The sequence below is a fragment of the Protopterus annectens genome, chromosome 11.part0 (assembly GCF_019279795.1).
Source record: "Protopterus annectens isolate FY-2018-M chromosome 11.part0, PAN1.0, whole genome shotgun sequence".
NCBI lineage: Eukaryota > Metazoa > Chordata > Ceratodontiformes > Protopteridae > Protopterus > Protopterus annectens.
The window spans coordinates 491,847,927-491,865,036 of NC_056745.1; positions in this window are offsets into that span (position 1 = coordinate 491,847,927).

A 17,110-nucleotide genomic window follows, 5' to 3' on the forward strand; every position below is an offset into this window, starting at 1 on the left:
ATGTCCAAACCTGAGTTAATGTACATGCTTCACCTCAAGACCTCTACATCCATCAGAACTACAGTGGCAGGAGATTTAAACCTCAACACAGATATTAATAGGATGTGCTGGAGGGACAGATTCTTCAACCAGAGAGTCCCTATGCTGTGGAACAACATCCTGGTACATGTGAGGCTGAGTACCTCACTGGCTTTGTTCAAGTGAGATCTTAATCAATGGATGGGAGATTGCAGGTATGCCCCAGGGATAACCTCAGTATCACTGCTTGTCAGAGGCACAGCAATATAATGGGCAAATTATCCGTCAGAGTGAAGGTGGCAGACTCCACGGAACTCTGGTCTAGGCTTATAAATGCCCTAGGGCAGATAGCCTAGTATGAACCTGTGAACCTGTGAACATAGGCCTGGGGCAGTTGCTGCTATTAGGACAGTGGTCTGCAGCAAGCTATATAGTAGTAGTCAGTTTTAGCCATTGGTGTTTGACCATGGCTAATGCATGTTGCTTCTTGTTGTGGTAACAACAGGGGTGTGTGGTTATCCATGCCATTTATTGGTAGTCACCCTCATTTTGTATCTTGTTCCATGTTTTTGCACATGTACATCACTGTATGAGGTGTGACCCTGGTAGTGTCAGGGTGCTGATGTGCGCTTTGACCCTGTTTTCTATTACAGCACTGATATGTGCATTCCCTATACTGTGTGCATTTACACTGCACACATCTTGCTGTTTATACCTTTGCCATTGGGTAGCATTGCATCTAGGTTCCTATCCCTTGTGATAGCTATGAGGTGGGTTTGTGTTTTGTGGTTTATGATTGGTGAGGGTGGATGTTAGTCATGGTCCTCAGGTGTGCATATGATACATGGTATTACATTACTTAACACATGGCATTCATGCCTCGGGTGGTGCTGCAGGGCTGCCTCTGTCGGATGCACATACTACACTCCCTGTACATTTGGAAGCAGGTTGTGTCATGTTAGGCATCCCTGTTACTGTATGAGTGAGTCAGAGTGGGTATCAGTCCCAGTGTTCCTACTGACCAAGCATATGTGCTATGCGTTGCCTCTTTGCCAAGGCCAGGGCATACTGGGCACGCCTCCTTCTGCCTACTGGGACAAGGTCAGGTTGTTCCTCCTCCAAGTCACCCCTGCCTGTGGTGGCCTTGGCAATGGTGGGGATGTTTGGCCCAGCCCTGTGCTGGTCCTGCTGCAGCTGTTTCCGCAGGATCATATTATGTAGCATAGCACATATCATGATCATTTGGGTACATGTAGTTGGTGTGTACTGCAAAGCTCCACCAGACGTGTCCAGACACCGGAACCGTGACTTGAGCAGCCCAAACACACGCTCTATGATATTACGTGTTTGTGCGTGTGCCTCATTATGGCGTTCCTGTTCGGGTGTGTGTGCATTTCTGATGGGTGTCATCAGCCACGGCTCAAGTGCATAACCAGCATCCCCACTAGGTGTCCGTGTGGGAAGTCCCCATTGGCAAATGATTGGTACAGCTGTCAGATGCCAGATGTGGGAATCGTGGTAGCTACCAGGGCAGCCAGCACACACATTCATTATTATGCCCTGGGCATCACACACGACCTGGCAGTTGATGGAGGGGTATCCCTTGCGGTTAATGTAGACTCTACCCCGCTCACCGGCTGGTGCCTTGATGCGTATGTGCGTGCAGTCTATTGCACCCAGCACCTCAGGGTATCCCGCTATTTGCTGGAAGAGACGATATTGCTGGACACAACCTCACGGTCACTAGGGACATATATATGATCACTGACATGTGGTGACATGGCATCCAGGAACTGGTGCAGTACCCTGGAGGCTGATGCCTGTGATATCCCCATCATATCGCCAGTTGGTCTCTGAAAGGTACCTGTTGCTAGTATTCTTAGGCCAGCACATACCTTGGTTTCCACTGGGATGGGTTCCCCTCTGTTGGTTCTGTGTGAGGCGTGGCCTGCACAGCTCAACAATCTGCTGCAGGAGCTCTCTGTCCACTCTATAGCTCTACTATCTCCAGCTCATGTAACCCATGGTAGGTGACCCTAGGCCTGTATACTCTTCTCCTTCTCCTCACTCTGGGTTGTCTGTCAGCATCTGCATTATCACCACCCTCGGCAATTCGCCTATGTCTGATTATAACAGCTATGGCAGCCCCTAGCATTTCTGCTCTGAGTTCAGCTTTTTCAGGTTTCAACTCTGATAGCTTAGTTTCTGGCAGTATCTCTTGTGAGAAACAGCCTGCACTGCTCTTTGTTGTGTTTTAAGTGCTGGGTTGGGCTTCTAGTCTGCCTGTGTAATTGCCTGCTTCTAATTGTTTCCACCAATTAACTTTAGTAGTATCTTCTGGCAGTTTCCTGTATTTTGGTTGTTTCCTATTTCCTCTCTGTTTCCTGAGGGGGAGCAATGTGCACACCGGCTTAAACACGCTCACAGTAACTTAAACGCGTGTACACATCCCTACACGGTGTTACACGCGACACATCCTTACACGGTGTTAGCTAGGCTGATTCATGCTAAAATGCGCGACACCGCCTTACACACGTGCACGCCCAGCAGAAACCGTTGTAAACAGTTTGCAACACGCTCCCACATGTTGAACCTGCCTTACACGCTGCAGCACGCAAGATGCACGTATTTCAAGAAACTTAGAGTGTAGGGATAGCGTATGCCCTCAATTTCTTGACATTCCCAGTGTTCTGTTGGGACACACCTCCCTCCCTGATGTCTGTCTGTCATCTCTTACCTTACATTGCCCTCCAATCTGGTACATTTCTTTCTATCCTTCCCCATGATGTCACCTACCTCTTACTCTGTTCCTCGCCCTTCTCTAACTCTTACACGACTCAGAAAGTGCTCATTACTTATGTGGCAGTGTGATTAAGTATTGTAAGCCTCATTTACATAGGATTGCCTAGTAATGCTTAGTTACATATCTTACACGGAGCTTCCCCCCCTTGACAACCACTAAACGGAGGCCATATTGTTTTTGCTCTGCAAGTCCCTCCATTGACATTTCATGTAATACATAAATCCCACAATTGTGGGCTTATAAGCTTCGGTTTTCAGTTTTAGGTAGCACCCGTTTGCTGGTGTGCGCTACAGTTAAACACATAAATCCGTGAAAAAAAAAAAAGTTATATAACTTTTTTGCAACACTTTCATGCCAATGGCCACATATTTGGCCATTGGCATGCTTAATATAACAAATGCACCCTTTATTTGGAGCTGACATAGCTCCGTTTTAATTTTGCAGAAATGTACTCAGTTGTCAGCTGAGTACATTTCTGCAGCTAACACGTCCGTTACACGGACTGGTTTGGGCTTCGTGGATCGCTCACATACCTCATTTGCATATCTTGGAGCTGCAAATGAGGTATTGAGCATTTCCACGCCCACTCCGTGTAAGAGACGTGTTAGCTGTCTCTTACACGGAGATTTGGGCTGTTGCTGAATCAGGAGGCTTACACGGAGGCTTACACTACTCTTGAACTCCGTGTAAGCCTTCCTGAATCTGGCCCAGAGTTTAGAGATGAATCAAAGGTTACCTCTAGATATGATTGCACTGGGAATGGGATTATTTCTGTTATCTTTCAGAACAATTTGTTTTAGAGAGAAAAGGTTAAGATGAGTGGAAAACAGCATGACATTGTTTTTGATTGGAATTAATAAAAAAAGTTTATTAGTTGCCCATTTACATAGCTAAGAGACTTGTTCTTGAAGATTTAATAGCAGATTGCCTGCTGTTTTACTACTTTCTGTAAGAAGGATGTTATTTCCATACAAGACTAATTTAAAACTTGGAATTTGTAGTGGAAGCTTGTTTATGAGTAGAGAGAAAAGCAGAGGCCCCAGAAAAGATCATTGTGAACTCCAGAATACACCAGAGTTGGAGAAGGAGTTATTAGCAAGCACCTGAAAAGATCTCTTCTTTACATAATTTGAGAACAAGGAAATAGTATTGCCTCCAAAGTTAAGTTTTGATAGCATGCTGTATAAGAGGTCATGATTAACTGTTTCAAAGACTCTAGTCATGTCAGCGACACGCCAGCAGTTAGAAGGCCATCATTGATGTTGTAAGTACTATCAGTGGCAGTAAGAAGGTCTATGATAGTGAGGAAAGAAGTACGAAACCCATGCTGCTGGTCACTCAGCCAACTGCAGTTAATAATGTGTTTAGCAAGTTGTTTTATAGTAGTTTCTCAAAAATATTTAAAGTAGGGCATAGCAGAAAGGTGTTAGTTGTGGATGAGTTTGGGAATTTACTAGTGATATCCTTATTAGGTGGAGTTTATATTTGGTGGGAAACTTGCTGATGGTGGTGGTAGTGTAGGAGGTAGTTAGAAAGTGGAAGATGACAAGGGAGTAGAAGTTTGACCTATGGATTGCTTGATTTCTTTCCAAAATTGTTTTTGTGTTCTTTAAAAGAGATTCTTGCATTCATCAGAAATAAGTTTCTGTTGGCACTGTAGGTGACTAGTCTAGTAGCTTTTCTATGTAGAAAGCATGCATTGTGTAATTTGATATAATTTAGGCCTTTTTCCATGCCTTTCAAGACATCTCCCTCTCTTTTATCTTGGTGTAGATATTATTGTTTAACCATGGGCACTACTTTGTTTTTGGTCCTCTTTTTGTTATTGGAAAAAGGAGGTCTTGCATGGAAGTCAAAAAGTTAAAAAGCAAGTCTAGAGTATTTGTAGACTGGTTTCTACAAAAAGAACCGACCAGTCAATAGTGCTTAAATGAAATTTCAGTTCAATTTGCTTGCATTGAGGGAAAAGTTTGCCTATAATGAATTTAGATGTACGTTTTAAGGTTTTGAAAGACCATGTTGACATAATTTAGAAGTAGTCACTTACTTTGTTTGGAACTACATTTGTTTGTAAACATCTGTGCTTGATATTGGTGAAAATAATATCTAATGTGGAGTTATTTCCTGAAAGTGAGTTCAATCTAGTAGGAGTCTTATAGGTTCATACCTTCATAGGTAAGTACTAGGTTACATGCCCTTGCAGGCCATTTAAGTCTAGCCAGTTTCCCATTTTGGGCTCAAAATAACCTATCACATTTGGTTATACGTTGGTCTTTGCTTTTCTGCGATCAGTCATTATATATTATCCCTAATGATAATAACTGGGATTAAACCACAGGAAATTTAAGCGGACCCATGAACAGGAAAAGGCATTTAGGAACCGCATCTGTCTATTGTTAGTATAGGGGGCAGTCCTAGGGTAAATTTTCTGTTTTCCATCTATAGATCTAAGTTGTGCTTGAAAATGGCCAGAGATGAACTTTGTTTTATGTGCATGGGGAGTCTGTTCTATAGCACTGTTATCCTCTGTGACATATACCTATCCTTCCAAACTGTTCCATTGATTTTGTAGAAAAGGTTTGGTTCCCTAGACTGAGTAGTTCTGATGCAATTTGACTTGTTAATGTGCAGTTAATCCATCAGTAATGGATCAGAGGATGCCTTGTATGCCAGACCCAGGTCAACTCTTAGCAATCTTAAGGATACTGAGTATAGTGACAGACATTTGAGTAACTCCATGTAGGACATGCTGTTTAGGCCTTGTATGCTTTTAGTAAAGTATCTGTGTGAGCATTTCAGTTGTTCCATATGTCTGGACAGATATATGCCAAAAGGGGCATTATATTCAATGATTAGCCTAATGAGGGCTGAGTAAAGAAGAACAGTGACATCCCTAAATCTAAACACAATCTCATTGTTAATAAACTGTGCAATATAGAAGGATATATAGAATGTCATCATCATCTTTCGGCTGTTCCTGTTAAGGGTCACCACAGTGGATCATCTGTTTTCATTTCTTTCTGTCCTCTGCATCTTGCTCTGTCACACCATCCACCTGCATGTCCTCTCTCACCACATCCATAAACCTTATCTTAGGCCTTCCTATTTTCCTCTTACCTGGTAGCTTCATCCTTAGCATCTTTATCTCAATATACACTGCATCCCTCCTCAGCACATGTCCAAACCAACGTAATCTTGCCTCTCTGGCTTTATCTCCAAACCTTCCAACCTAGGCTGACCCTCTAATATACTTATGCCTAATGCTGTCCACCCTTGTCACACCCATTGCAAATCTTAACATCTTTAACTCTGCCACATCTAGCTCTAACTCCTGCCTTTTTGTCAGTGCCACTGTCTCCAACCCATATAACATAGCTGGTCTCACTACCCTCTTGTAGACCTTCCCTTTCACTCTTACAGGTACTCGTCTGTCACAAATCACTCCTGATACTCTTCTCCACCCACTCCATCCTGCCTGTACTCTCTTCTTCACCTCTCTTCCACACTCACCATTACTCTGAACTAATAATCCCAAGTATTTAAACTCATCCACCTTCGCCATCTCTACTCCTTGCATCCTCACCATTCCTCTATCCTCCCTCTCATTCACACACATATATTCTGTCTTAGTCCTGCTGACCTTCATTCATCTTCTCTCTAGAGCATATCTCCATCACTCCAGGGTCTCCTCCACCCGTTCCCTACTCTCACTACAGATCACAATGTCATCTGCAAACATCATAGTCCACGGGGACTCCTGTCTGATCTCGTCTGTCAACCTGTCCATCACCATTGCAAATATGAAAGGGCTCAGAGCTGATCCTTGATGTAATCCCACCTCCACCTTAAACGCATCCATCACTCCCACCGCAGACCTCACCGCTATCACACTACCCTCGTACATATCCTGTACCACTTTTACATACTTCTCTGACACTCATGACTTCCTCATACAATACCACAACTCTTTAGGCACCCTGTCATATGCTTTCTCTAAGTCGACAAAAACACAATGCAACTCCTTCTGACCTTCTCTGTACTTCTCCATCAACACTCTCAGAGCAAACACCACATCTGTAGTGCTCTTTCCAGGCATGAACCCATACTGCTGATCACTAATCATCACGTCCCTTCTTAACCTAGCTTCCACTACTCTTTCCCATAACTTCATGCTGTGACTGATCAGTTTAATCCCTCTGTAGTTACTACAGCTCTGCACATCACCCTTATTCTTAAAAAACGATACCAAAACACTTTTTCTCCATTCCTCAGGCATCCTCTCACTTTCCAAAATTTCATTAAACAATCTGGTTAAAAACTCCACTGCCATTTCACCTAAACACCTCCATGCTTCCACAGGTATGTCATCTGGACCAACAGCCTTTCCATTCTTCATCCTCTTTATAGCTATCCTTACTTCCTCCTTGCTAATCCATTGCACTTCATGATTCACTATCCCCACATCATCCAACTCTCTCTCATTCTCTTCATTCATCAACCCCTCAAAGTACTCTTTCCATCTGCTCAACACACTCTCCTCACTTGTGAGTATGTTTTTGTCATTATCCTTTATCACCTTTACCTGCTGCACATCTTTCCTAGCTCAGTCCCTCTGTCTAGCTAATTGGAGAGGTCCTTTTCTCCCTCCTTAGTGTCCAACCTTTCATACAACTCGTCATACGCCTTATCCTTAGCCTTTGCCACCTCTCTCTTTGCCATGCACCTCATCTCCTTATACTCCTATTTTCTTCATCTCTCTGACAATCCCAATTCTTCTTTGTCAACCTCTTTCTCTGTATACTCTCCTGTACTTCCTCATTCCACCACCATGTCTCCTTGTCCTCCTCCCTCTGTCCAGATGTGATACGAAGCACCTTTCTAGCCATCTCCCTTACTAGCTCTGCTGTAGTTACCCAGCTATTTGGTAACTCTTCACTACCACCCAGTGCCTGTCTTAACTCTTCCCTGAACTCCACCTCACAATTACCCTTTCTCAATTTCCACCATTTGATCCTTGGTGCTGCCCTCAGACTCCTCCTCCTCTTCTTGATCACCAACATCATCCTACAAACAACAATACTATGCTACCTAACTACACTTTCCCCGGTCACCACTTTACAGTCTCCAATCTCCTTCAAATTGGCCCTCCTACAAAAGATATAATCCACCTATGTGCATCTTCCTCCACTCTTGTATGTCAACCTATGCTCCTCCCTCTTGTTAAAATACGTATTCAGCACAGCCATGTCCATCCTTTTCACAAAATCCACTACCATCTGACTTTCTGCATTCCTTTGTTTAACACCATACCTACCCATCACTTCCTCATTCCCTCTGTTCCCTTCACCAACATGCCCATTGAAATCTGTTCCAATCACCAGTCTCTCACCCTTGGGTACAGTCATCACCACTTCATCAAACTCACTCCAAAATTTTTCTTTCTCATCCATCGCACACCCAACTTGTGGAGCATATGCACTAACAACATTCATCATTACACCATCAATTTCCAGCTTCATAAACATCACTCTATCCGACACTCTTTTCACCTCCAAAACATTCTTAGAATACTGTTCCTTCAGGATAACTCCTATGCCATTTCTCCTCCCATCCACACCATGATAAAACAATTTGAACCCACCTCTGATACACCTAGCCTTACTCCCCTTCCATCTGGTCTCTTGCACACACAATATACCAACCTTCCTTCTGTCCATCATATCGGCTAGCTCTCTCCCTATACCAGTCATACTGCCAACATTCAAAGTTCCGGCCCTCACTATGGCAGTCCTAGCCTTTCTCCTCTCTTCCTGCCTTCAGCCATGCCTTCCTCTGCTTCTCCTCCTTCAGCCAACAGTAGCCCAATTTCCACCAGCACCCTGTTGGCTAACAGTGATGGTGGCAGTTGTTGTTAACCCAGGCCTCGACCGATCTGTTATGTAAATATTTACTGCTGTCCACATGAATGATTTGGCAAAGTTTTACACCCGATGCCCTTCCTGACACAACCCTCCCCATTTATCCAGGCTTGGGACCGGCACAAAGAAATTCACTGGCTTGTGCATCCCCAGTAGTCCTGCCAATTTGTTCAAGAGAGAAAGATTCTTCAAAAATGTATTTAAATTTGTGGCCTGAGGTCCCATAGTATAAATACTGAAGTAACCCAGAATTGTACATTTTTTTTTTCAATATTGTTGTGGAATGCTTTAAGAAAAAAATTGTTCCATTTCTATTAAAGAAGAAGGAATGATGATAATGAAACCACTAATGGTATGTTTAGTATTAGCACTAATGGTGGTATGACATTGTTCCCAATTGGAGTCTTTGTCATTATTAGTGTTAGATCTACTGTGGTTAAACTGAAAAAACGTAGGAACCAAGTCAAAAACCACACTCGGACAAAATAAACTTAGTGCTTTCATCCACTTTAATGACATGAACTTCATCAGAAACCATGAACAATCACCTACCCCTCCTTTAAATACTTAATTACAGGAAATGATGTAACATGTAATAATTTACTAAATTAAATATCTATAATAAAAAACTACATAAACAGATCTAAACACAAAATGATATAACAAATGATGAAAATATTTTCAATTAACAAAATGTATCATAACATTTGTATTATCTATACATAAGGAAACACTTTATGTTGATAACTTCATTTAAACCCAGGAATACATCTGCTCCAAAATGAAGCTGCCACAAAGCTTCTTTTTGCTCAAGTTTGCTATTCGTATCCCCTGCAAATGTTCCTTTGTCTACAAAATCTAAAACAAAAAATTCAAACTTCTTAAAATCTGTGCAGGAATGCGCATGTCTGGCTAATGAATTGTTTTTATCTTTTTTCTTTATTGCCAAGACATGCTCGTATATCCTACGTTTTAAAACTCTTTTGGTTTTACCAATGTAATAATTTTTACATGTGGAACAGGTAGTTATATACACTACATTTTCACTATGACAGTTGAAATATTTATTAGCCCAAAAAGTCTGCCCCAAATGTTCCATTGTGATGAAAGATGAATTACTGATGAACCTACATTGTTTGCAGTTCTTACATGCAAACGTTCCTTTTTTAGTACAACCCATCCTGGTATTGTCCTTATCTGACGTCTTGGATGATTCTAACATCTGCTTGATATTTGTAACCTTCTTATATGTGAACTTTGGTAGTGGACCCAAGGATTTAGTCAAATCCTTGTTCCCAAGGATAATTCTCCAATTCCTCTCTGTGACCTCTTTTATGAACCATATTTCATTCACTATTGGCAGAGGAAAGGCAGTTTGAAATTCTTGTATATCCTTATTGCCATTGTTACTTACACTTCCTGGGGGTCCCGCTACTATGTCGCTAGAAGTCAAAATGGGTTTAGCTACCCCATCTCTCAAAGTAGAAACCTCATTTTCTATTACCTCTAACCATCCTTCATTATAACCCCTTTGAATGAACAACTGTCTAAGGAAAGTCAGCTCATCCAAAAACATGTTGTCCTCAGGAGTTAACCTGCTCAATCTAATCATTTGCCCCTTGATAACACCCCTTTTCATGTGTGCTGGGTGCAAACTGTCCTTATGCAAGTATTGATTTGCAAAACAAGACTTTCTATAAATTCTACTATTAAATTTTCTAGTGGTGTAGTCTATACTTAAAGCCAAATCCAAAAAGTTGATTTGCTTACCAAATCCTCCTATTTTGAAGAATAAAAAATCTGTGGTGTTGTTAAGATCAGTGACCAAATCTACAAATTCTGAATGGTCCCCTGACCACAGAAAAAACAAATTGTCTATGTATCTAAAATAAAGTTCAACCTTGTTATGACTAGGATGTGATTTAAGAAACTTGTGCTCCAAATTCACTATAATTATGTTGGCAAAAGCCGGTGCAACTCTTGCCCCCATAGCTACACCTGACAATTGTTTGTAACAATACCCTATTGAAGCTGAAAAAGTTGTTGTCAAGCACACATTCCATTAGCGTACAAATGGTGTTCACATTCTCAGCAGAAAAATCAGTGCTGAATGTGAGATATTCTCTCATAAAATCCAAACCCTCCTCTTGATTGATGGAGGTTTACAAACTCCTGACATCAAGTGTACCAAAAAATATGGTTTTATCTGGTATCCTATATTTACTTAAAATTTCCAGTAAATGCCAAGAGTCCCTTATATAATGCTCTGACTTCTGTACTATTGGATTGAGAACACTGTCTAACCATATAGAAATGTTTTCAGTGTTTGAGAGATGGGGTAGCTAAACCCATTTGACTTCTAGCGACATAGTAGCGGGACCTCCAGGAAGTGTAAGTAACAATGGCAATAAGGATATACAAAAATTTCAAACTGCCTTTCCTCTGCCAATAGTGAATGAAATATGGTTCATAAAAGAGGTCACAGAGAGGAATTGGAGAATTATCCTTGGGAACAAGGATTTGACTAAATCCTTGGGTCCACTACCAAAGTTCACATATAAGAAGGTTACAAATATCAAGCAGATGTTAGAATCATCTAAGACATCAGATAAGGACAATACCAGGATGGGTTGTACTAAAAAAGGAACGTTTGCATGTAAGAACTGCAAACAATGTAGGTTCATCAGTAATTCATCTTTCATCACAATGGAACATTTGGGGCAGACTTTTTGGGCTAATAAATATTTCAACTGTCATAGTGAAAATGCAGTGTATATAGCTACCTGTTCCACATGTAAAAATTATTACATTGGTAAAACCAAAAGAGTTTTAAAACGTAGGATATATGAGCATGTCTTGGCAATAAAGAAAAAAGATAAAAACAATTCATTAGCCAGACATGCACTTTCCTGCACAGATTTTAAGAAGTTTGAATTTTTTGTTTTAGATTTTGTAGACAAAGGAACATTTGCAGGGGATACGAATAACAAACATGAGCAAAAAGAAGCTTTGTGGCAGCTTCTTTTTGGAGCAGATGTATTCCCGGGTTTAAATGAAGTTATCAACATAAAGTGTTTCCTTATGTATAGATAATACAAATGTTATGATACATTTTGTTAATTGAAAATATTTTCATCATTTGTTATATCATTTTGTGTTTAGATCTGTTTATGTAGTTTTTTATTATAGATATTTAATTTAGTAAATTATTACATGTTACATCATTTCCTGTAATTAAGTATTTAAAGGAGGGGTAGGTGATTGTTCATGGTTTCTGATGAAGTTCACGTCATTAAAGTGGATGAAAGCGCTAAGTTTATTTTGCCCGAGTGTGGTTTTTGACTTGGTTCCTACGTTTTTTAAGTTTAGTGTTCAAAAGTGTGGTTTTATAATCTACTGTGGTTAATAATTACGATGGGAGTATATAGTTTGATCAATGGCTTTGCCGCAAACAGCAGCATTCTATTTTTCTACTCAAAACAGTCCAAGGAGATTTGGATTCAAATGTGGATGATGCTTTTCCTTTTCTCACAGTCTTATAGCTGTTGGGGGCAGCTGTAATCTACAAGCTGTCCAAATACGATAATGTATCTAGATAATGGAAATACTACTACAGCTTTACTTTGAGTCTCAACAGTTTTGCTACTTTGCTGATGCCAGTAGCATGGAGGGGTGAAGTCGGACTTGAGCTCAAATAGTGGCTCTGGTGCTTAATTACACAGATATGGTGAATGGGTGCTGTAATCCCGGGGGGGTTGGGATGTTAGCAAATTTAGTGTATGCTCACATTTTTCTGTCTTGGAGAATAGGGACATAACTGCAAGGCAGTTTCTGTGACTGGGTGGTGCAGTCTTCCTGGCATTAGCACGTTTCAGAAGTAAGGAGCAGGGCAGGGCTGACACACATTACAAACCCTACCCACAAATTTTCACCGAAAATGTGCAGAGGGTTTGATATAGGAGTAAACACTCCTTGGCAGAATGATGCCACCCCAGGTGATTAATCTCTTGATCAGCCCTGAATATCATTTGGAGTTAGTTCACTGGTAGCTAAGGCAAGTTTTGCAGACACAGTGTATGAGAAAAGATCCTGCGAGCAGCTGATAGCCAACTGCAGGGGGACAAACAGAGTGTTAAAAAAAGTTTTGTTGTTTTTATAACTAAAGTATCATTGGATTAGGCAGAAGTTCTTAATTTTGGTCATTATTAACTTTGAATCAGACAAAGATTACTGCACCTTGGAGGAAGGATAATTATGTGAGATATAGCAATCTGGGATTTATTACATTGTCAGAAAAAAAATCACAGATGCAAACAACTGTCTTACTTCCTGTAAGCATATAATTTTTAATTGCTCGTGGTATCTGTTTTAGAATTCTTTTGTAGCCACTATGACCTAAAGCCATACATAATAGTATCTTTAGACCTAGATATGAAAATATGGAAAACTGTACTTTCCCTTGAATAAGGTTTTCATGTTGTTATTTTAATACCTTGCATATGTTCATGCATTCTTGTCCTAAATGCCATTAATGTTTTGCCTTTTTAATAGGCTGAACTGGTGCAAATAGCAATATTTATTGTATTTTCCATATATGCAGATGCTGAGACATCTGTGTAGCTTTAGTGTGCTTTTTGTTTGTTAAGCATGGGATGTTCTTTCCTTAGCTTATGACTAGTGTATTAGCAGAAATGTCATGTCTTTAACACAGAAAAAAGGGAAGAATCTATGCTGCTTCAGATAGTATTTATAGGTATCACCTATAGGTGAGGAGATGGGATGCTAGATATGAAGGGGCAGGAATGGGATCAGATGCAGAAGCTGATGATGTTGAAGATGACAATGGAACATTTTCCAGTTCACTACACCAAACACGCAGATAATAGATAGTTCTGTAATCTGACTCTAGAAGAATAAAACAAATTCATGTAGACACTAGTGCTGGGGGTTAAATAAGGTAGTTGGTTGGATTTCCCGTAAATTATTTAAAAAAGCTGTAAAAAGTTATAGCAAAGACACTGAGAATAATTTATTGAAAAACTGTAAGTCCAGAAAATAATCCTCTTACAAGTATATAGCTGAAAACAAAAGCAACTAGATTATATATTCAGTATTTTCAGTGGTACAACAAGTACTGCTGCACACATGATATGGAAATCTGGCTCCTTAAATCCCACTTTCTGAGTTGTTTGGACCAGGGCAAAAGGATATCAAACAATGTTAAGTCTTTGGCTTGTAATAATAGTAAGAGACCCGAACTAAACGGTGAATGTCTAGACAATGTGCTAAATACCTTTATTATTTATTTATCTGTTTACAAACACAAAACCAGGAAATGTAGGAGACCAAACAACAATCCAAGACACTTTTGGAAGAAGGTAAGTCCACCCCAAGTACTGTAGTTCATTTTCTTTACTATAGCACAAACAAAAATAATAAAAAATACAGAATATATTGAAGTAGATAGCAAAACTACCGTGAATGCAAAGCGCTTTTCGTCCCACCTGGTGGTGAGACTTCTTCAGGTAAAGGCATTCACTAAAACCAGTGCATTTAAATGCAGTCCATAGTGCAAGCATGTTGTTAGTCAGCCAATGGGTGAGGGTTATTCCCAACACACTGAATTATGCTTTGAGGGTCAACTCAAAAAATAATTACTTCCTTTAAGATTTTCTTTCAAAACACCCTCTGGACTTATTAAAAGACAAGTAAGCATACACTCTCTCTTGTCCAGTATTGTGACATATTAAATCATACTCATAATATGTAAACATACAGTTGTTAAAAATATTTAAATATTTTTGAACCTGTTGTTTTTAAAAATATTTGAAAATATTTAAAAATATATAAATGTGCTTAAAATGCATATGACAGCATGATGAAGTATAACAAAGTTGTAAAATATAAGAATGCATTAAAATAGTAATGCATAAAGATGTTCAAAACACTTTTCTGGCTTATATATATATATATAAATAGTGGGATAACAATTGTATATAGATACATGGAAGTACAAACAACATTCCTGTCTATACATCATGGAATGGCACCCACCATTTGAATTATGCATTACTAAGTTGACTGCTGTTAAGAGTCTGTACGTATCAGTTTGTACTGGGACAACTGTTGTATATTTGACATAGCTAGTTTGTCCTGCAATTCATCATGTTATTCATCTCTCTAGGTTTCTTAGCTTTAAAATACAAGAAATAGAGTAAACCTCATTTAACCCAGGGTAAGCGCAAGTCGTAGTCCTGAGTTGCCACAATAACTCAAACCTTTCTAAATGTAAAGATTCTGGGCCCCCTCTTCCATCAGACTTCACACTGTCTATTGCCTTGAATTTAAATGTGTGGTCTATATATTCCTGCTTGTATCTGCTTAGGGCATTCTCATGACTCCCTTTCTTAATATGGTAGAGGTGTTAATAAACTCTTTCCCTGAACCTCATGTCCGTCTCCCTATGTAGAATGCTGGACATTGTTGGCATAGAGCTACGTAGATCACAGCTTTAGTCTCACAGTTAAATGTGTGTTTTATTTGATGCTCTTTATCTCTAATGGTAAAGGTTGACCCTTTAGACATGTGTGGGCAATAATGGCACATTACATCTGGACATACCATACGTAACTGCATACTGGTATGCACCATGATTAGCCTCCAAGATATTTTTTAGGTTGGGCCCCGTTTGAACACTAATCTAGGTGGACCCTCTATTCTTGACCTGGTAGTTGGGTTATTCTGTAAAATGTCCCAGTTCTTAGTAATGATCCTCATAATCTCATATGCATCTGAGCTAAAGGGTGTAATCAGACTACCCTATCCAAGACTGTTAGTGCCTGTTTTTGTGTTTAAGTTTTCTGAAATGGTTTTCCTGTCCAGTATTGGTTTACAAAAACCTCTTGATCTTTTTGACTGCACTTCTGTCATTATTTGATTCAGTAAGTGATTCGGGTCACCCCTTCGAGAAAACATACCCTGTAGTTTACTACATTCAATGAAAAAGCCTTCATCATCTGTGACCATCCTTGCTGCCCTCACTAGTTGCCCCTTCACCACCGATATTTTTGGTGAAGGTGGTGGCAGCTACTGTAGTGTAAAATGGTGTTCAAGTATGTTTCCTTCCTGTATATAGTTGCTGAATAGCAACTATTAGTGTAGTCTTTGCTGAGGTTGACATCCAGATATGTGATGTTATGTTTCCCAAAAGTAAATGTGAAAGATAAAAAGTGTGTGGTACTGCTGAAGTATGAAACTAGTTCTTCTACTCGGGTATGGTCTCCGTCTATTAACATAAAAATATCATCCAAATAGTGGGTGTAATAGTGAATCTGATGTGATGTCTGCCCTAATTTCTTCACATACTCCTCCTCCCAGTAGGCCATCACTAGATTTGCTACACTGGCCCCACAGGGTGAGCCCACTGCTATCCCTATTTTCTGGATGTAGAACTTGTTGCTGAACGTGATGAAATTGTATGATAGAATAATGTCTAAGATGACTTCAACAAGTGTGATTGCCTCGGCTGTTGCACCTTCCTTGCGTAACATGTGACTGACCCATTCTATACCCTCTTGGTGGCAGATTGATGAATACAAGTCCTTCACACTGACTGTCAGGAAGTTCAAGTCTTTGTTGAAATCCAGTTTATTGATATTGGATAAAAAACTCCATGAATCTTTACATATTTGCCCCTCTTTCTTAACATATTTCTTAAGTATGTAGCCTACAAATTGAGCACAGGAGTATGTAATATTATTCCTGGCATCTACTAGGGATCTCGTGGATGGATCAGTGATACTTTTGTGTATTTTTGGAATCCCAAAAAGTGCAGGGATTCTTGGTGCTGGCATGTTCAGGTAGTTGAATTGGTCCATACCTATTTCCCCCCTCACAAATCATTTAAAATCGTTTGAATCATCCTGTATGCTGCATTCTTTTCATTTCTAGAAACTTCTACATAAACATAACTTTGCAGAATCCTGGACATTCTACCTTCATACTCTTCATAGTTCATTATTACTAACCCACCCCTTTTATCGGGTTGCATAATCCTGACAGTGGCTTGTTTTAGTAAAGACAATGCTTCTTTTTCTTTTCTAGTGATGTTGCTGAATCCAGCATTCACCTCTTTACCATTGTTTAGACAGTTTATTATGTCTAATTCACAAATATGTTCATACAAAGCTAGTGTAGGGTGTAGTGAGGGATTGTAGGTATTAGCAGTATGCAATGTGTTGAGTGTGTGATTGTTTGGACCCAGCAGTACTGTTAAATTAAATTTTCTTACAAACAGTTTTAAGTCAATTAAAGTGTTAGGTAAGTCTGCTCTACGAGTTGGTACAAATGTATGCCCTTTAGCCAATAAGTC